The sequence below is a fragment of the Scyliorhinus canicula genome, unplaced genomic scaffold (assembly GCF_902713615.1).
Source record: "Scyliorhinus canicula unplaced genomic scaffold, sScyCan1.1, whole genome shotgun sequence".
NCBI classification, from domain to species: domain Eukaryota; kingdom Metazoa; phylum Chordata; class Chondrichthyes; order Carcharhiniformes; family Scyliorhinidae; genus Scyliorhinus; species Scyliorhinus canicula.
In genome coordinates, this window is record NW_024056015.1 from 34,366 (window position 1) to 56,539 (window position 22,174).

The 22,174-nt window shown below is 46.2% G+C and overlaps 1 pseudogene; it reads left to right on the forward strand.

Moving 5' to 3' along the window:
- Window positions 1-3,612: 3,612 nt before the first annotated feature.
- Window positions 3,613-21,602, forward strand: LOC119961606 (annotated as a pseudogene).
- Window positions 21,603-22,174: the final 572 nt, after the last annotated feature.

Sequence of the window (22,174 nt, forward strand, 5' to 3'; positions counted from 1 at the left end):
TGGTTAGCATAAATGCTTCACAGCTCCAGGGTCCCAGGTTCGATTCCCAGCTGGGTCACTGTCTATGCGGAGTCTGCACGTCCTCCGCGTGGGTTTTCTCCGGGTGCTCTGGTTTTCTCCCACAGTCCAAAGATGTGCGGGTTAGGTGGATTGGCCATGCTAAATTGCCCGTAGTGTCCTAAAAAGTAAGGTTAAAGGGGGGGGGGTTGTTGGGTTACGGGCATAGGGTGGATACGTGGGTTTGAGTAGGGTGATCATTGCTCGGCACAACATCGAGGGCCGAAGGGCCTGTTCTGTGCTGTACTGTTCTATGTTCTATGCAGCTTCCCAGCAGCCTCTGCGCTGCATTGGTCAGTAATCTCCTCATCGTCACACAGAATCGCCAGACTGGAGGGTGAGATGATTTTTTAAGTGCCGGTAGAAATAAAAATGCCTTTACCTAATGTGACGTTCATGAATCTTTACTTCCCAAGTTGTTATTACACTGTTCTGGAAAGTAATTCAACATTTACAGCTGTCCACTGAGTTTCACACTATTTCTGTTTTCACATTAATATGTTTTTAGTCTGGTGTCTTCATTAATTTGGGTGAGGATATCTTGAGTGACGTATTGTACACGAAATGGCCACATGTTCCAAATATTACAGCCGTCCCTCCTCAATGTAATCACCTTCCTGCTTTCGGTCTTTGAGATGACGGTTCGCCATCAACAGAGAAGAATCACCAGCACCGCAGGAATATCTCCAGTTTCCTCTTAGTGACGTCTAGCTCGTTACTTCACGATAGTCTGTGGAGGGAATTCACCCAGAAAGGCTTCAGCGCCCGAATGTATCAGGCGGTACAAATTATAAAGGAACAACTTTAATTTGTGAAATCATCAAGCGCAAAACTGAGAATGTAGAACAGCATATTTCAGGGCCATCTATCCATCCATCCATCAACTCCATTCACTGATTCCTCAATCACAATATTCAGGCATCCAACTAACACTCACCTCTACATCAAATCAGTGATCCCTTTATATTTTGGGGGGATGGTGATGCAGTATTAATGTTATTGGGCCAGTAATAAAAATGCCCGGGTACAAATGCTCGGGTACAAATCCTACCATAGTCGGAGGGGGAATTTGATTCCACTTAATAAATCTGGAATGCATATTACATGAAATCCGCTCTGTTTCACCAATGAAGGAAATCTGTCATCCCTCCCTGGCTTCACCTACATCAGGCTCCAGTCGGACAGCAACATGTCTGACTCTTTCGTTCATTCTGAACTGGCAAAGCAAACCACTCAGTTCAATAGTAATTAGGGGCAGGGTCTTGTCATTGAGTCCCACAATCCATAAAAGTATATAGGGGGAAAACATGAATATATATGTTGGTCTGTTACAAATGGACCCTCTGTCTGATAGTCTGGTTGCATTTCTAGCCGTCATCACAATGTTATGAGATGTGGGAGAGATCCTCCAGCGGGATATTGCTGCTAAGAGGGGCTACAAATCCTTTCCATAGAGATGAGAACAGTACAAATAGGTTCACAATTTAAAACATAAAATGATCTCCAGTACTGTTGCTGGGTAGATTTGTTTATAAATAGTCCTCATTGACAATGTTAAGAGTTTGAAGTTGGCTTGCAGCCAAGCGGTCAGTACTGAGCCAACAGATCTCTGAAAAAAAAATCCAGATGCTTCCTGTAAACAACATTGAACATTCGAGCCTCCCTGACTGCAGGTGGCTGGATTGCTGCCAAATACTGTGTGGGGCAGATTAACCTGAATATGAATGGATTAAATGGGATTTATCCATTCAAACAATAAATGTTTCAGTCGCACATGAAGTAAACTTTGAAATGGTGTTCCATTTAAATAAATATATTCAGTGAATGTTCTGTTCACTCTTAGATTAAACATGATCCGAAAATAGTAAATTGACTCGTGCTATTTAATTTATATACGTTCCGAGTAAAGGTCACTCTAGTCATTAAAGTCCGTTTGTGAAGAACCTAATGAAGTGAGAGTGAGTGGTGTTGATGGACCCAATCCACAAGCCCAATAAGATGAGGGGAATTGCAAAAAATATAAATTGAGTTAAAAGAAAATCATGAAAGTGCTCAAAACCCGCCGGAATTCCTGGAATATTTTCCAAGTTGTTGACCTCATTTAAACGGAGGCGTCTCTTATACCTGATCAGCACCGTGTTCTGTACAGTTTAATTTGTGCTGATTTCCATTATTTAACAGTCCCTCTTATTGCTGCCAATGAGTGGAGAAATGACCAGTTCATGACCTGCTTTAGTGGAGAATAAAACATTTATTCCTGTGATATTATGTAATATGCCAACGAGAGGCTCGTTGGTCTAGGAGTATGATTCTCACTTTGGGTGTGTCGCTGTCGGAATTTGCGAGAGTTCGCGGGTTCAAATCCCAGACGAGCCCTTCGAGGAAGTTTTCCGTTGGTCAAGCAACATGATTTCTTTCGACGGGATTTATTCACATTGGGTTTGCTTTGAGAAGCTGAGCTCAAACAGCAGGGTAGCATGGTGGTTAGCATAAATGCTTCACAGCTCCAGGATCCCAGGTTCGGTTCCCGGCTGGGTCACTGTCTGTGCGGAGTCTGCACGTCCTCCCCGTGTGTGCGTGTGTTTCCTCCCACAGTCCAAAGATGTGCGGGTTAGGTGGATTGGCCATGCTAAAATTGCCCGTAGTGTCATAAAAAGTAAGGTTAAGGGGGGTTGTTGGGTTACGGGTATAGGGTGGATACATGGGTTTGAGTAGGGTGATCATTGCTCGGCACAACATCGAGGGCCGAAGGGCCTGTTCTGTGCTGTACTGTTCTATGCCGCAAAGTCCTGATGTCTTAGAATATAGAACAGTACGCCCAAATATTGATTTGCAGAATACTTTAAAAAAAATATTTTTCTCCCCAGTTTAATAACTCCAGGCACTCTATTCACATATTCTTGTGTTCCAGTGAATGTTACACACCCGGTGGCCAATAAGATTAGCGGCAATGATTTGGATGCTGAAGGATAACTTTGCTCATCGTCCTGTCCGTTTTGATTCATTAACTTCTCTGTCAAATGTTATTGTCAATTTTATGTTTCTCTGTCAACTCACTGCTGAATTATCAGGCAAGCGGCTTATTTTACCGCTAATGTTCACAGGACTGTAACATTGTGTAATGTTAGGGGTCTCTCTTGTCTAGAGACCCATATTGTACAGTGATAGCCACCCACAATGGAGATGGAATCCCTTTGTTCATTCCCGCATTTAGTTACTTAAATCGTTAACAATTCATCTGATAAATGATAGTTTTTTGCGGTAATGGGATACAATCCCAGAGTGTTGCAAATCTGACAGCCGATTTATTACCTAACAATATAATTTAATATGTTTATGTTCATTCCCTTATGTTGGAATGTAGAAATAAAGGGACTAATTTTACAATGGAATACGTTTTTATGACCAGATGCGTAATTGTAATTTCGTCATTAGAACCAATGAAAACATTGCAATGAACCCATTCAGCTAAACAAATATCCCGATACAGATAACTGTCTATATTAACAATAACCTATAGTAAATCTCTGGGTCCATTCAGTTGGGGGTGTGGAAGGTGGGACGTGGATCCAGTCGCCGCCTCCACCAGGGAATCAACAGGCGGCGCCTGGAAAGCCGCCCCCTTCTGCCGGGTATTTAAATGCCGCTCACTGGGACCCGAATCCAACAGTCCGGGAGCTGGTTTGTTCACTGAGTTCCTGACACAACCATTTCCCCCAAATGACCAGAAGGATGAGGTGGGCCATTTCTCTCAGTTTGTTGCTGACTTTCTTATCCCGTGAGTAGTTTTTATTGTCCAAGTCTCTCACTGTTACTGTCTCAGTGTTAGTCTCTCTGGAATGTTCCAGAGTCACCAATCATTTCACCAGCATTAATCCTCGGGCCTTTTGATATATTTTTACAGTTGTCCAGTCGGATGTTGTGTTGACTCAGCCAGAGGCAGAGACCGGGCGTCCCGGAGGCTCCCTGACACTGACCTGTAAAACCAGCGGCTTCGATCTCGGCAGCTACAGCACGCACTGGGTCCGCCAGGTTCCCGGACAGGGGCTGGAGTGGCTGGTTTGGTACTACAGTTCATCAGACAACAGCTACGCCCCAGCCATTAAAGATCGATTCACTGCGTCCAAAGACATTTCAAACAACATCTTCTCTTTGGCCATGACGAACCTGAAGACCGAAGACACCGCAATCTATTACTGTGCAAGACACGTGGGTCACAGTGCTGTGCACAGTGCTGTGCACAGCGACATCCTCATACAAAAACCTCAGTGATAGAGTTTGTTCAAATTGGTGATCAGCGCTACAGCAGGATCGTCAATGTAAATGAGTTTTAAATAAAACAAAGTTTGGAAGTAATATTAGTTTGCAAAAAGGTATAAAAATCTTCCACTTTATCACTGTCGACCGACTCACTAAATCTGCCCAGAGGGTTTAAAGGTGTTCCGATCTTCTTTATAAATTTAATGACACGGACAAGCTGAAATAACTCACCCATTCGCTCTTGGAAGAGAGAGAGTTAGTTTTTTGGGAGAGCAGTGAAATCAAATCTCTGTATTTTACAGTTAACAGTCTGCCGCAGTATTTGACACGCTGTGTCTCACTGTGATAACTGGCACAGCAGTTACTGTCAATACAAAAAGCCCCTCAGCACTAATTCACTGAGGCTGGCTCAGTGCTCGCTTTTACAATCCAACTTTATTTGCGTGAAGTATTATTCATGTCCAGCACTGCCTAAATAATAAGAATTAATTTGAAAAATCTGTGATAATTATTCACTCATTTGTTAGTGATTTCAATAACATGTTCCTGTGTTACTCTGAAATATAAAACATTGGGGTCATTTCAGAACAGCAAGGGACATCCACAAATACAATTATAATTTAATGAAAATTCATTACCTGTTTACTTTGCCGCTGGATTGTGAATATTTAAAATAATGATGGATTTCTGTCTATTTTGTGCAGGTGCGGTTATTGTATGGTGCAGTCCAGGGAATGTGACACTGTGACTATCTGGGCTACTGGGGACAGGGGACCATGGTGACGGTGACTGCAGGTAAGAACTGTTCCATTATTTATGAACTGTTTTACTTGAGTCTTTATTTCATTTATTTTTTTCTATTTTGACTATGCATTCGTTCACTGAATTGCGGGTTTGCTGGATTCTTTATTGAGATTTTGTTGTAATGTTTCATGTGATTCTGCTGAAAAAGGAATTTCTCTGCCTTTTGATAAAAGAAGCCGCCGAGGCATTCAGTCCCTGGTTGTTATGATTTGATGTTTAATTGCTGAGGATACCGTGTGGCTGAGTACTTTAATACCGAACGTCTGTTAAACAGTTTGTATTTCTGCAATGTTTAATCTCGGTGATATCTGGTGGCTGCAGGTTTTACCACCTCCTGTACAAGTGTTAGAAATCTGCCCAATATTAACAAAATATGCTGAAGCATCTCTGTCAATTTATTGAACACTTCCCGCTTATTGACAATGCTGATGATATTCTTCCATATTTTTGTTTGTTATAATTGTTCATTCACTTGCTGAAAGGCGGATTTGGTGGGTTCTAGATTGAGATTTTCTTGAAATGCTGTTTGATTCTGTTGAAAGCGTTTGTAGAATTGAGATGGTTCTGCAAGAGGCGAATTTCAGCCCGTCGTTGATGTCATTTGGTGTATTTCTGCTCAGGAAATTCTGTCTGGGTGATTTTGAATGAGTAAAGTTTGTGAAACGGTTCTGGCGTTTCGATGTTCTTTAAACTCGTTGATATTGAGCGGTTCCATGTTTTGTAATTGAATGAAAACAATACACGTGTTTGAAACTGCTTGACACGCGATTGTAGGCAGAAAACAGTCATGGTTTTAGAGTTTTAAAAAAGCGATGATTGCAGATTAAACCACAGTTTAAAATGTTGTATCCGAACATAATTTGTGACTGCAATCACAGCCAGGCTTTTCTTCATTGTTCCATCTTGGTGGGATTGATGGATGCAGCTTTTATGTCTCCTGTCAACTGTTTAAATGCGTTTGAAATATGGCCCAACATGAATAAAATGTGGTAAAGTTTCAAAAATATTTGGACATACCCCACATACTCACAATGCTATTACTGTTATCCTGTATTTCTAGTTAGTTTGATAATTCATACATGTGGTGGCGAACTGGTGTGCTGGATTCGATATTCGATGTTTTTGAAATGTTACGTTTGATTCTGTTGAATATAGAATTTAGCTGCTTCTCAATGAAACGTTCAGTCCTGGCGATGAGTTTTGGTGTTTTCCTGCTGAGGAGATAGTGTGTCTGTGTGACTTTGAATAAGTACAATTTGTGAAGCGGTTTTCTGTTTCTTCGTTGTTTCTGCATTGTTCAAACTGGGTGACATTGAGCAGTTACACGTTTTCTGGTTAAATGTAGAAAGGTTTGGGCGTTTGAATCTCCTTGAAGCACAATGGTAGGGAGTAAACGCGGCAGGTTTCGAAAATAAAGAAAGGAATTAAAGATTTGAGAGACATTTTAAAATTTTACCTAATGGTGACTGATTAAATTAAATCATGTCGTCATTAAGAACACAATTCGTTACTGCAATCTGAAACTATTTAATTAAAACGTTTGCAAATTAGTGAGTAAAATTAATGTAGCTTAAACAATTATAATGCGGTGTTATAACCATATTATCCAAATATGTTTTCCTATTAATATCACTAATGATCAATCGCCTTCCACAATTCTGCTGTGCTCTGCACACCATTAGCATGGCCGGAAAATTTTCTGGGCTGGGAATATTTTGTGATTATTTATGAAACTGTTTTAATAATAACATACTGATTCTACAGCACTGTTCAGTTACACAAGATATATTTGAATTATTTTTTATTTCTCTGATTACGTTTGCAGTTACTTAAATAGGAGTTTTATATTGCAGTTTGGCAATTTATGTATTATTTATGTGCAGAAGCTCGAATATTATCTCTTCAGCGTCATTTGTCATTGTCTCTAATCTAATCATAAAGAGTTTCTCAGAGGTGGAAGTCGCTGACAGTGCAGGAATTGTTCTTATGATTGTATCTGAATTGTAGGAATGTTCATGCTGCTCATTGCTGGAGACGCAGTAAAAGCTTGAAATGCAAAGAGATTAATTTAATTACAAAAGGAAAATATTAGCTTTGCAAAAAATAATAACGTCCTATCTCGCATAGATGTGCTGTACACAATATAACATTATAGAAATAAAACAAATTATACAACAGAAGAATAGATTATATCTGAGCCTCAAGCTTATTTCTTATTAAATCATAAATTGAACAAGAACATTTCGCCATCATTTTCTCATTATGTTTCAGTGATGTAGAGGATCTGACTGAGTAGTTTTCACTAAGTTTTGCACTCATTAATTTGGATCTCCTTTCTTTAAGCAATATTTTCAATAATAAAAAGTTAATCGAATTGCCTGAATGATTAAATCGCGGAAACACTTTTATTGATCACAAACTACCAAGGAATTTATTGTTAGAGATGTAGTTTCGAGTTACAACAGTTTAGCAATTTGGGAGTACTGCTTTAACAAACAGATGATATATTACACATGTCTGAATTATTCCATCCGATAATTTGAAGTTTAATATTTAATTAAATCCAAATTATTTAGCAAATTTCAGGCAGGAGCAGGTTTCGAATGACAGAGAACCATTTTTTATTATTTATATTAAACAGTACAAATCAGCTGACAGGTCAACTAATTGACAATTGGCAATAACTTGCAACGTGACATTAGTACTAACTAATTCAACATAAATTAATTCCTACAATTGAGTAGTACACTGGCGTGCCATATCAAAGCTATTGGAGAATGTTTAATTGTACTGAAAATAATTTAGAAAATAATACATTTATTTACTCAGGTTGAAGAGGTGGCCCGCCTCGATTGTTTTATTGATTGTATTTAATTAGAAAATTGCATCAAATCAGGTCATCGGTTTCCAATATGAATGTTTCCTGGTTTGTTTATTTCTTAGCAAACACTGGATCTCTGTCACGGACATTAAACTCCTCTCAATCTGTTATAGTTAATGTGATCATTCTCCGTGATAATACATTGTGCCCAGTTCAGACAGGCAGGAGAAATAGCTGAAAGGCGAAGGGAGTTTGAAATTAATATCAGTTTCATTTCAAAGAGGTTATTGAATTCTTATTGTGGTAAGTTGACCATTTATCAATTAGAATCGAGCAGTTTGAATGATTCGTTCCCCTGTGTTTCAGAGTGACATTGGACATTCTAAGTATTCTCTCATCCACACACTGTTTCTCCCTCACACACTCCCTCTCTCCCACAAACGCGGAGTATTCCTCAAACATACAGGCACTCTCTCTCACAGACACTCTCACATACACAATAGCTCTTCAAAAACACACAGCCTCTCTCTCACACACACATTCGGTCACCCAGACGCACTACCTCACTCTCTCATTCTCTTACATACTCTCTGTCTCCATTAAGAACGGATCTAACCACCGCCCCTTGACATTCACTGGCATTACCATAATTGAATCCCCACTCGAAACCTCCTGGGGGTTACCATGAACCAGAAAGTGATCTGGATGAGTCATATAAATTTTGAGGCCAGAAGAACAGATCAAAGGTGAGGAATCCTGCGGTGAAAAACTCATCTCCTGACTCCCCAAAGCCTGTCCACCATCTAAAGATCCGCTGCAGAAACTCATCATGTCTCCTTAGGCAGCACCTTCCAAACCCCTGGCAGCGGCCATCTGGACAAGGACAGCAGACACATGGGAACACCACCAACTGGAAGCTCAACTCCAAGTCACTCAGCATCATGACTATAAAATATATCACCGTTCCTTCAGTGCCGCTGGTTCAAAACCATGTAACTGACTCGGGGAAACACCACATGGACTGCACTGGTTAAAGAAGGAAGCTCGCCACCTTCTCAAAGGCAGTGAGGGATGGAAAATAAATGCTGGCCCAGCCAGAGACGCCGACATCACAAGAATGAATAACCAGAACACACTGTCCGTGATACAATATGGCAAGAATTTTACAGGCAGAAAAATCCCATTTGCAAAATGAAAATCCATTAAGTTGCAGGAATGATCATTGTCCCAGTTCTAAATTATTTGTGGAAAACGAAATTACATCGGCATTAAAGCAGCTGCCCAGTGATCTACACTGCTGTCTGACTGTACACAGCCAGTGTTACTGAAAGTATTAAAGCAGCTGCCCAGTGATCTACACTGCTGTTTGACTGTACACAGCTAGTGTTACTGACAGTATTAAAGCAGCTGCCCAGTGATCTACACTGCTGTTTGACTGTACACAGCCCGTGTTACTGACAGTATTAAAGCAGCTGCCCAGTGATCTACACTGCTGTCTGACTGTACACAGCCGGTGTTGCTGAAAGTATTAAAGCAGCTGCCCAGTGATCTACACTGCTGTCTGACTGTACACAGCCGGTGTTACTGACAGTATTAAAGCAGCTGCCCAGTGATCTACACTGCTGTCTGACTGTACACAGCCGGTGTATCAAAGCTGATCAATGTGGAGAATCAGGACAGGATCGATGGTGAGGAAGAGGAGGAGGTGGGGGTGGTGGAGCCGAATGGAAGAGCCCTCAGCTCGGCTGTGGACAACAGGCAACAGAAAGCTGAGCCTGAGCTGAAAATCATCCAGATAAACATCGTCCTAATGGGCTGGGAACACCCGAGAATGATCACTCACACATGTGCACTCACTCACCTATCTTCACTCATTCGCTTACCCTCACTCACTCACCATACTCACAGTCACTGATTGACCCTCACTCCTCTATCCTCACACCCACCCTCACTCACCTACCCTCACACCCACCCTCACTCAGCTACCCTCTCATCCACACTCACTCACCTATCCTCATTCACTCAGTCTCACTCACCTACCATTCCATTCATCCTCACTCACCCACCCTCTTTCACTCAACCTCACTCACCTACCCTCACTCAACTATCCTCACACTCCCACCCTCATTTACCCACCCTCACTCCCCCCATCTACTGTCACACCCACCCCCACTCTTGAACACTCACTCAAGCATACTCACACTTCCCACGCTCACTCACCTACCCTCCCTGACACACTCTCACTCACTCACCCTCCCTGACACACTCTCTCTCACCCACCCTCCCTGACACACTCTCACTCATCCCACCCTCCCTGACACACTCTCACTCACCCACCCTCCCTGACACACTCTCACTCACCCACCCTCCCTGCCTCACTCTCACTCACCCACCCTCCCTGGCACACTCTCACTCACCCACCCTCCCTGCCTCACTCTCACTCACCCACCCTCCCTGGCACACTCTCACTCACCCACCCACCCTGACACACTCTCACTCACCCACCCTGACACTCACTCACCCTCACTCACCCACCCTCCCTGACACACTCTCACTCAGCCACCCTCCCTGACACACTCACTCACCCACCCTCCCTGACACACTCTCACTCATCCACACTCCCTGACACACTCTCACCCACCCACCCTCCCTGACACACTCACTCACCCACCCTCACTCACCCACCCTCCCTGCCATACCATCACTCACCCATCCTCCCTGACACACTCTCACTCACCCACCCTCACTCACCTACCCTCACACCCACCTTCACTCACCCACCCTCACACCCACCCTCACTCATCTACCCTCACGCCCACCCTCACTCAGCTACCCTCTCATCCACACTCACTCGCCTATCCTCATTCACTCAGTCTCACTCACCTACCATTCCATTCATCCTCACTCACCCACCCTCATTCACTCAGCCTCACTCACCTACCATTCCATCCATCCTCACTCACCTACCCTCATTCACTCACGCTCACTCACCTACCCTCACTCAACTATCCCCACACTCCCACCCTCATTTACCCACCCTCACTCACCCCCCCCGATCTACTGTCACACCCACCCCCACTCTTGAACACTCACTCAAGCATACTCACGCTTCCCACGCTCACTCACCCACCCTCCCTGACACACTCTCTCACACACCCTCCCTGACACACTCTCTCTCACCCACCCTCCCTGAAACATTCTCACTCATCCACCCTCCCTGACACACTCTCTCTCACCCACCCTCCCTGACATGCACACACTCACCCACCCTCCCTGACACACTCTCACTCACCCACCCTCCCTGACTCACTCTCACTCACTCACCCTCACTCACCCACCCTCCCTGACACACTCTCACTCACCCACCCTCACTCACCCACCCTCACTCACTCATCCTCACACTCCCACCCTCCCTGACACACTCTCTCTCACCCACCCTCCCTGACACTCTCTAACTCACCCACCCTCCCTGACACACTCTCACTCATCCACCCTCCCTGACACACTCTCACTCACCCACCCTCGGTGACACTCACCCACCCGCCCTGACACACTCACACACCCTCCCTGACACACTCTCACTCACCCACCCTCGGTGACACTCACCCACCCTCCCTGACACACTCACCCACCCTCCCTGTTACACTCTCACTCACCCACCCTCTGACACACCCTCACTCACCCACCCTGACACACTCTCGCTCACCCACCCTCCGACACACTCTCACTCACCCACCCTGACACACAATCACTCACCCACCCTCCGACACACTCTCACTCACCCACCCTCACTCACCCACCCTACCTGACACACCATCACTCACCACCCTGACACACTCCCACCCTCCCTGACACACTCTCTCTCACCCACCCTCCCTGGCACTCTCTCACTCACCCACCCTCCCTGACACACTCTCACTGACCCACCTTCCCTGACACACTCTCACTCACCCACCCTCCCTGACACACCCTTACTCACCCACCCTCACTCTCCCACCCACCCTCACTCTCCCACCCACCCTCACTCAATCTCACACACCCTGATTCAGTAACCCACACTCACTCACACATTCTCACTCATCCTCATTCAACTACCATCACTCACCCTACCTCACCCACACTCACTCACCCTCTAACTCATCATCACTCTCCCGTCCTCCCTCACACGCCTACCCTGTTGCATTTCACCCTCATTCACATAGCCTCACTCATTCACCCTCACTTACAAAGACTTGCACCCACCCTCTTTCATTCGCCTTCTCTCATACTTCCTCACTCACACACCGGACGCACCTACTCTCCATCGCCCACTATCACTCACCCTCATTTACTCCCTCACCCACACTCACTCCCACTCACCCACACTCGCTCTCTCACTCTCATTCACGCACCCTAATTCACCCTCACTCACCCCCCCACCCCCCCCCCCCACCCCCTCACACACACACCCACTAATTCTCAATGACGGGGGAAGGAACAGAGAGCCGGGGGAAGGGGCAGAGAGCCGGGGGAAGGGGCAGAGAGCCGGGGGAAAGGACAGAGAGCCGCGGGATGGAGCAGAGGGCCGGGGGAAGGAGCAGAGAGTCGGGGGTAGGTGCAGAGTGCCGGGGAAAGGAGCAGAGAGCCGGGGAAGGAGCAGAGAGCCAGGGGAAGGGCAGAGAGCCGGGGGAAGTGCAGAGAGCCGGGGAAGGAGCAGAGAGCCGGTGGAAGGGGCAGAGAGCCGGGGGAAGGGCAGAGAGCCGGGGGAAGTGCAGAGAGCCGGGGGAAGGGACAGAGAGCCGGGGAAGGGGCAGAGAGCCGGGGGAAGGAGCAGAGAGCCGGGAGAAGGGGCAGAGAGCCGGGGGAAGGAGCAGAGAGCCGCGGGAAGGTGCAGAGAGCCGGAGGAAGGTGCAGAGAGCCGGGGGAAGGAGCAGAGAGCCGGGGGAAGGAGCAGAGAGCCGGAGGAAAGTGCAGAGAGCCGGGGGAAGGGGCAGAGAGCCGGGGGAAGGTGCAGGCAGCCGGGGGAAAGAGCAGAGAGCGGGAGGAAGGTGCAGAGCGCTGGGGGAAGGAGCAGAGATCCGGGGAAGGGGCAGAGAGCCGGGGGATGGAGCAGAGAGCCGGGAGAAGGGGCAGAGAGCCGGGGGAAGGAGCAGAGAGCCGAGGGAAGGTGCAGAGAGCTGGAGGAAGGTGCAGAGAGCTGGGGGAAGGAGCAGAGAGCCGGGGAAGGAGCAGAGAGGCGGAGGAAAGTGCAGAGAGCAGGGGGAAGGAGCAGAGAGCCGGAGGAAAGTGCAGAGAGCAGGGGGAAGGAGCAGAGCGCCGGGGGAAGGAGCAGAGAGCCGGGGGAAGTGTAGGGACCCCGAAGAAGTGCAGAGGGGGTTTGCAGAGAGCTGGGGGGGGGGGGGAGTGCAGAGAGCCGGGAAAGGTGCAGCGAGCCGCAGGAAAGGTGCAGAGTGCAGGGGGAAGTGCAGAGAGCCGGAGGAAGTGCTGGGAGCCGGGGGAAGGTGCAGCGGGCCACAGGAAAGGTGCAGAGAGCCTGGGGAAGTTGCAGAGAGCCGGTGGAAGTGCTGGGAGCCGGGTGAAGTGAGGACAGACGGAAGAAAGTCTATGGAGTGGGCGATAAGCGATAAGGATCGGGGTTAAGTGCACAGTGCTGGCGAAAGGCTCAAAGGGCCCGCAGAAAGTGCTAGGAACCGGGAAAAGCCCAAAGAACTGGGCAAAATACAGCGCTCAGCGCAGAGAGATGAGGGAACGCTCAGAGAGCGCGGGGCGGGGTGCGGGGGGATTGCAAACAACCCGGTCTCAGTGACAGGCGGAATGTGGAGTTAACGCCACAATCAGCACAGCCAGGATCTTACTGAATGAGGGAGTAGGCTCGACGGGCCGAATGGCCGCCTCCCACTGTTAATGTGCATGATCCGAAAATAGAGAATGTTGCTCTTACTTAAATATAGAGTTTTGTTGTAATTATATAAATGTGCATTCCGAAGGTATTTTTCAAGCAAAGTCACTATTCTGTGGTTTTGGGGGTGGGGGTAGTGAGCTGGAGAGAGGAGGGGGCATCAGTCAGTTTGAACAAAGGGAATTTCCCAAAACTGCAAAGATACAAATGAAGAGACAACTTCTTTATCACAAAGTGCTGCTGATTGTGACGTACACAGCACAGTTCGCTGGCTTGTGACGTACACAGCTCAGTTAGCTGGATTGTGACGTGCACAGCTCAGTTAGCTGGATTGTGACGTACATAGCTCAGTTAGCTGGTTTGTGACGTCCACAGTTCAGTTAGCAGGTTTGTGACGTACTCAGCTCAGTTAGCTGGATTGTGACGTACACAGCTCAGTTAGCTGGATTGTGACGTACACAGCTCAGTTAGCTGGATTGTGACGTACATAGCTCAGTTAGCTGGTTTTTGACGTACACAGCTCAGTTAGCTGGTTTGTGACGTATACAGCTCACTTAGCTGGCTTGCGACGTACACAGCTCAGTTAGCAGGATTTTGACGTACGCAGCTCAGTTAGCTGGATTGTGACGTACACAGCTCAGTTAGCTGGATTGTGACGTACACAGTCAGTTAGCTGGTTTGTGATGTACACAGCTCAGTTAGCTCGCTTGTGACGTACACAGCTCAGTTAGCTGGATTATGACGTAAACAGCTCTGTTAGCTGGAATGTGACGTACACAGCACAGTTAGCTGCATTGTGACGTAAACAGCTCAGTTAGCTGGATTGTGACGTACACAGCTCAGTGAGCTGGATTGTGACGTACACAGCTCAGTTAGCTGGCTTGAGACGTACACAGCTCAGTTAGCTGGATTGTGGCGTACACAGCTCAGTTAGCTGGATTGAGACGTACACAGCTTAGTTAGCTGGATTGTGACGTACACAGCTCAGTTCGCTGGTTTGTGACGTACACAGCTCAGTTAGCTGGATTGTGACGTACACAGCTGAGTTCGCTGGATTGTGACGTACACAGCACAGTTAGCTGGATTGTGGCGTGCACAGCTCAGTTAATGGATTGTGACGTACACAGCTCAGTTAGCTGGATTGTGACGTACACAGCTCTGTAGCTGGATTGTGATGTACACAGCTCAGTTAGCTGGATTGTGACGTAAACAGCTCAGTTACTGGATTGTGACGTACACAGCTCAGTGAGCTGGATTGTGACGTACACAGCTCAGTTAGCTGGCTTGTGACGTACACAGCTCAGTTAACTGGATTGTGGCGTACACAGCTCAATTAGCTGCTTTGTGATGTACACAGCTCAGTTAGCTGGCTTGTGACGTACACAGCTCAGTTAGCTGGAATGTGGCGTACACAGCTCAGTTAGCTGGATTGTGACGTACACAGCTCACTTACCTGGATTGTGACGTACACAGCTCTCTTAGCTGGAATGTGACGTACAAAGCACAGTTAGCTGCATTGTGACGTAAACAGCTCAGTTAGCTGGATTGTGACGTACACAGTTCAGTGAGCTGGATTGTGACGTACACAACTCAGTTAGCTGGCTTGTGGCGTACTCAGCTCAGTTAGCTGGATTGTGACGTACACAGCTCAGTTAGCTGGATTGTGACGTACACAGCTCAGTTAGCTGGATTTGACGTACACAGCTCTGTAGCTGGATTGTGATGTACACAGCTCAGTTAGCTGGATTGTGACGTAAACAGCTCAGTTAGCTGGCTTGTGACGTACACAGCTCAGTTAACTGGATTGTGGCGTACACAGCTCAGTTAGCTGGATTGTGCCGTACACAGTTCAGTTAGCTGGATTGTGACGTACACAGCTCAGTTAGCTGGATTGTGACGTACACAGCTCAGTTATCTGGATTGTGACGCACACAGCTCAGTCAGCTGGATTGTGACGTACACATCTCAGTTAGCTGGCTTGTGATGTGCACAGCTCAGTTAGCTGGATTGTGGCTAAAACAGCTCAGTTAGCTGGATTGTGACGTATACAGCTCAGTTAGCTGGAATGTGGCGTACACAGCTCAGTTAGCTGGATTGTGACGTACACTGCTCTGTTAGCTGGACTGTGACGTACACAGCACAGTTAGCTGCATTGTGACGTAAACAGCTCAGTTTGCTGGATTGTGACGGACACAGTTCAGTGAGCTGGATTGTGACGTAAACAGCTCAGTTAGCTGACTTGTGACGTACACAGCTCAGTTAGCTGGATTGTGGAGTCCACAGCTCAGTTAGCTGGATTGTGACGTACACAGCTCAGTTAGCTGGATTGTGACGTACACAGCTCAGTTCGCTGGTTTGTGAAATACACAGCTCAGTTAGGTGGATTGTGACGTACACAGCTGAGTTCGCTGGATTGTGACGTACACAGCTCAGTTAGCTGAATTGTGACGTACGCAGCTCAGTTAATGGATTGTGACGTCCACAGCTCAGTTAGCTGGATTGTGACGTACACAGCTCAGTCAGCTGGATTGTGACGAACACAGCTCAGTTAGCTAGATTGTGACGTACACAGCTCAGTAGCTGGATTGTGACATAGGCAGCTCAGTTAGCTGGATTGTGACGTACACAGCTCAGTCAGCTGGTTTGTGATGTACACAGCTCAGTTAGCTAGATTGTGACGTATACAGCTCAGTTAGCTAGATTGTGAAGTATACAGCTCAGTCAGCTGGGCAGCTGGTTTGTAATGAGGGGCGATCCCAACATCGCGGGTCCAATTGCTGCACCGGCTGAGGTTATTCATAAAGACCCCCATTCTCAACCTACCCCTCGCCTGAGATGTGGTGACCCTCAGGTTAAACCACCATCAGTCAGCTCTCAGAAGGAGAGCAGTCTCCGGGACTATGGCCTCATTCACATTTTATATTACATGGTGGCTGAAATAATGGGGAAAACGCTCTGCTCCTCTCTTTCAATCCAACGAAAGTTACGCCATTCAGATTACATCAAAATGTGTTTATTTCGATAGAGATGGAGAAAGAAATGTGGGTTTCTAAAGAGGGGGCAAAAAGTAGGTGAATCCCAACGATAGAACTGATTGAAGATTCAATGTGGATGTATGATTAAATCGGGAAATGTTAGTTTAGTACTAGTCAAATTATGAAATGCTTGGTTACTTATAAATCACGAATACCAGAGTCTAACATGTTGGATCGGCCATTCTCTCCCAGCGACACCGTCTCCGCCCACTCTCTACAGCCTGGTCTCCTCCTGCCAGCAACACAACACCGACGGCTCCGTAACCGTTGGCTGTTTGGCGATGGACTACTCCCCAGAAATCACCAGCCTTACTTGGAAGAAAGATGGGCAGCTGATCACCACTGGAGTTAAGAAATACCCGTCAGTGAGAAACAAGAAGGGAACCTACACCCTGAGCAGCCAGTTAACCATCACCGAGTCAGAGGGGGGATGCAGCAAAATCAGCTGTGAGGTTCGACACAGCGGCTCAGACAAGAGTATTGAAATGCCATGTAAGTATTGTGGAACCTGTGACAAACAGAACTGCTTTGATTATTTTATTTACAACTTTGGTTATTTATGATACGTTTATGGTACTCTGCATAGTTCTGATTCTTGGCGAAAAATATTGACTGCAGATAAACAGTTAAAACATAATAAATCATTTTATTTGTTACAAGATCTTCTGCAAGAAATGTTAACTTGTGTTTTTGAAGGTGGTGGAAATGACATCCATCCAAATGTTCTCCTCACCGTGAGTTCCAACGAAGAAATCTCAAGACAGAAATTTGCTACCATGGTCTGTTCAATCAACAATTTCCGTCCAAACTCAATTAACGTGAAGTGGCTGAAGAATGGACAAGCCATGGGTTCAGGAATTGTCACCTCCCCCGCCTGTGAACTGAATGGGAACTTCTCGGCGAGCAGTCGGCTGACAGTCTCCGCTGGGGAATGGTTCAGCAAAGCGGTCTATACCTGCCAGGTCATTCATCAAGAGGTCATCCAAAGTCACAACATCACCGCGTCTGGTAAGAGACACAAACAGAGGAAACAATAAATCATCCTGCACTCTGATGTTAATCCAAATCAGGAATTTACTGAAGTTAGTACAAAGCACAGAGTAACTTCTAATTTACTGCCATGTAGTTTGTGTTTCATTCTGATGTAAGAGCTGCATTAGGATTGCTCCCCATTCAGGATGTTATCAGAACAGCAAAGAATGCTTCCACTATTTTGAAATCATTTAGTGAGTGAGGTGGAATTGATATCAGCTTTATTCCGAAACAGCTAATTATATTTCAGAGGCAGTGGGTGTCAGGAACCCTTTACTGATAACAGCTCCGGGGGAAAGTGTTGGAAAATTCATCCAACCTATTTATAAATTAGCATTCATGACTGCGTTCCCGAGGTCAGGAATTATGTATTGCATTGGGAATGCTGCAATACTGATTCATTAAAATACCGGGGCTAAACGATTTTCACAATAGTGGTTAGCATTGAGGCCTCACTGTGCCTGGGATCAGGTTCAATACTGACGCCGGGTGACTGTGGAATTTACACCTTCTCGCCGTCTCTGCACGGGTTTCCTCCAGGTGCTTCGGTTTCCTCCCGCAGGCAAATATGTGCAGGTTAGGTGAATTGGTCATCCTACATTGTCACTGAATGTCCAAAGATTAGGTGGGGTTGTGAGGTTACAGGGATAGGGTGGGGGAATTGCCCAAGATAGAGTGCTCTTTCGAGGGTCGGTGCAGACTCCATGGGCCGAATGGTCCTCTTCTGCACTGTAGTGATCTATTATTCTATAATAGTTTTCACAGAACACGCTGGTTTTCTATTGTATATCGAAGATTAAAGGCGGTCTGTCGGGGTTGATATTTTGAAGTTGCTTTATTCCCATTTAGAGAGTGAAGGCTGAATCATGCTATCCTGATTATGAAGCTGAAACTTGGGTTAATTTTCATGTTTTCAATCACAGATCCTTCCCTTTGCACTGTTGCCTCAGTAACAATCCTGCCACCTCCAATAGAACAGGTCTTACTGGAGGCGACTGTAACCTTAACCTGCGTCATTTCGAATGCTCCTTATGGAGTCAACGTGTCCTGGAGTGAAGCGAAGAAGCCGCTGAAATCAGAGATTGCCGACCAGCCTGGGGCAGATACTGAGAGCGTGGTCGGCAAATTAAACATCTCGACACAAGCCTGGCTGAGTGGGGCTGAGTTTGAATGTGTGGCGAGCCATCAGGACCTGCCAACTCCTTTAAGAATTTCAATCCACAAAAAAATAGGTGAGCGGTGAGACTGAAGCAATAAGTGAGTCATTGTGTCTATTTCTAGTGCCAGTGCAGCGGTCAGTATTTAGCATTCAGTGTATTTATGGTCCATTCTGATTGGTAATTCCACTAACTAAATACTCTGGGCTCTTAGAGTTTAAGGGGGAAATTGACATGCAGACGAATGAACAATGGATTAAAAGCAGTGATATTGGGATTAGATGGAACGAGACTGCAGACCATAAGACTTAGGAGCAGATGTAGGCCACTGGGCCCATCAACACCGGTCCAGCCTGCAGTGACGTCCTGACTGATCTGATGTGATAATCTTCAACTCCTCTTTCCCGCCTTATCCCCATATCTCTTGCCGTCTTTACTGATTTAAAATGCGCCTCTCTCAACCTTGAACATACTGAACAACCCAGAATCTACAGCCCCCTGCGTTACATAATTCCACAGCTTCACGACCCTCTGAGAGAGGAAATTCCTTCTCATCTCTGTCTTAAATGGGTGAACCCTCACTTTGTGATCCTGCACTGCTCCGAGACGCTCCTACAAGGGAAAACAACCTCTCAGCGTCTATCCTAAGAAGCTCCCGGAGAATCTTTCATGTCTCAATTAGGTCGCCTTCATTCTTCTAAACTCCAATAAGTACAACCCAGCACGGTAGCATTGTGGATAGCACAAGCGCTTCACAGCTCCAGGGTCCCAGGTTCGATTCTGGCTTGGGTCACTGTCTGTGCCGAGTCTGCACATCCTCCCCGTGTGTGCGTGGGTTTCCTCCGGGTGCTCCGGTTTCCTCCCACAGTCGGTAAGATGTGCAGCTTAGGTGGATTGGCCATGATAAATTGCCCTTAGTGTCCAAATTGCCCTTAGTGTTGGGTGGGGTTACTGGGTTATGGGGATAGGGTGGTGGTGTTAACCTTGGGTAGGGTGCTCTTTCCAAGAGCCGGTGCAGACTCGATGGGCCGAGTGGCCTCCTTCTGCACTGTAAATTCTATGTCTACTTAACCTCTCCTCTGAAGAAAATCCCTCCATACTCGGGGTCAACCTCGTGATCCTTCTCTGGACTGCCTTCAAAACCAACCTGTCTTCCTCAGATAAGGGCAACAAAACTATTCAAAGTGTATCAAGTGTAGTCTAACTAATGCCTTGTATAATTTGAGCTCGACTTCCCCATGTTTATATTCTATTCCCATTGAAATAAATGCCAACATTCAATTTGTCTCCATCTTACCTGCAGAACTTGCTTTATGTGGTTTCTGCACGAGAACCCCCAATTCCCCCGTTACTTCAGCTTTCCCCAGTCTTTGTCCATCTAAATAATATTTCGTTATGTTCCTCCTCCGACCAAAGTGTCTCAGCTCACATTTTCCTGCATCATATTCCATCTGCCAACATTTTACTCAGTAACGTAAGCTGGCTCTGTTCCTCTGTAGACTTTATGTCCTCACCACTTGCCTTTCTACCTATTTTTGTATCTGCAGCCGTGGGAATAGCACATTCACTTATTAAACACAGTTTTGAAATTCATGTATATTACAACTATTGGTTTCCCTCTCTCTAGCCTTCTCGTTATCACCTCAAAAAATTGCAATAAATTTGTGAAGCATGATTTACCTTCGCAAAGCCGTGCTGACTCTGCTTAATTATATCCTGTATGTCTAAATGCCCAGCTGTTAAGGTCATTGGCCTATAGTTACCTGTTTTTGTCTCCCTCCCTTTTTAATAAGGGTGTTACATTGGCAGTTTCCAATCCTCTGGGCGTGAGGTAGGGGGAGTTTAGTGTGAAGCTTATACACCAGCACAGAACAGTTGGGCCGAATGGCCTGTTTCCCTGCTGTACACTTTCTGAAACTTTCGAATCCAATATTCGTAAGTTCTCAGGGAAAAGGATTGTGTCCACCTCTGCTCCGAGCTGGGAACCCGGACAGATCCCAAAGTGGAAAATGGAAACCTTTAAAATCCAACACAAAACACATTTCTCTCACATCTAACCCGCGGTTCCATTGTCTCCGGAATTCCCCATTTTATTGACATTTATTGTACATTTTCTGCAGATCCCAATCCGTGGGAACCGTCCGTCTCTGTCCTCCTGCCCTCGGCTGAAGACGTCTCCGCTCAGAGATTCGTCTCCCTCAGCTGCTTAGTGAGAGGTTTCTCCCCCCGAGAGATCTTCGTCAAGTGGACCGTCAATGACAAGCCGGTGAATCCCGGGAACTACAAGAACACCGAGGTGATGGCGGAGAACGGCAATAGCTCCTTCTTCATGTACAGCCTGTTATCCTTTGCAGCGGAGGAGTGGGCCAGCGGCGCTTCTTACTCCTGTGTGGTGGGACATGAAGCCATCCCCTTGAAGATCATCAACAGAACGGTTGATAAATCCAGCGGTAAACCCAGTTTTGTGAACATTTCCCTCGCTCTGATGGACACCGTTAATTCATGTCAATGAGAATCTATCAATTGCATTTCGAACTAAAATAAAAATAATAAAGGTTTTTTTCCCCTCCAATTGTGATTTAAATGTACAGCCGTTTAATTAATGGCACTTCCACTTTGCTGATATTAGATCTGTTCAATGAGACCCGGATTTCTACAGGTCTCAGCCCCGTCTGATACAACCAGAGCTCCCAGCTCAGATACACCCTGGGTTAGAGACAGAGTAAAACTCATTCATTCCAGGATTCAGCAAAATATCTTCATTGACTTTCCTCCCGCTGAGGAGAAATCGGACACTTTCCCATTTCAGACACATAAACCCATCGCATTTAGATCTCGGTGTTCCTGCTTCTCCCATTGTCCATCCCTTTAAAATTGATCACAGTAAGAAGTCTTACACAACCAGGTTAAAGTCTGACAGGTTTGTTTCAAACACTAGCTTTCGGAGCACTGCTCCTTCCTCAGGTGAATTTAAAATTAATGTCAGCTTTAAATTGCTGCATTACACCCACTGGGAACTGAATTGAGAATCAAACAGAAACATGGACCAACAATCACCCATCAAGGAGAGGGGAAAGAGAAATTGTGAATCCATTACATCTCCACCTCTCCTACAAAATCAGGAGGAGGG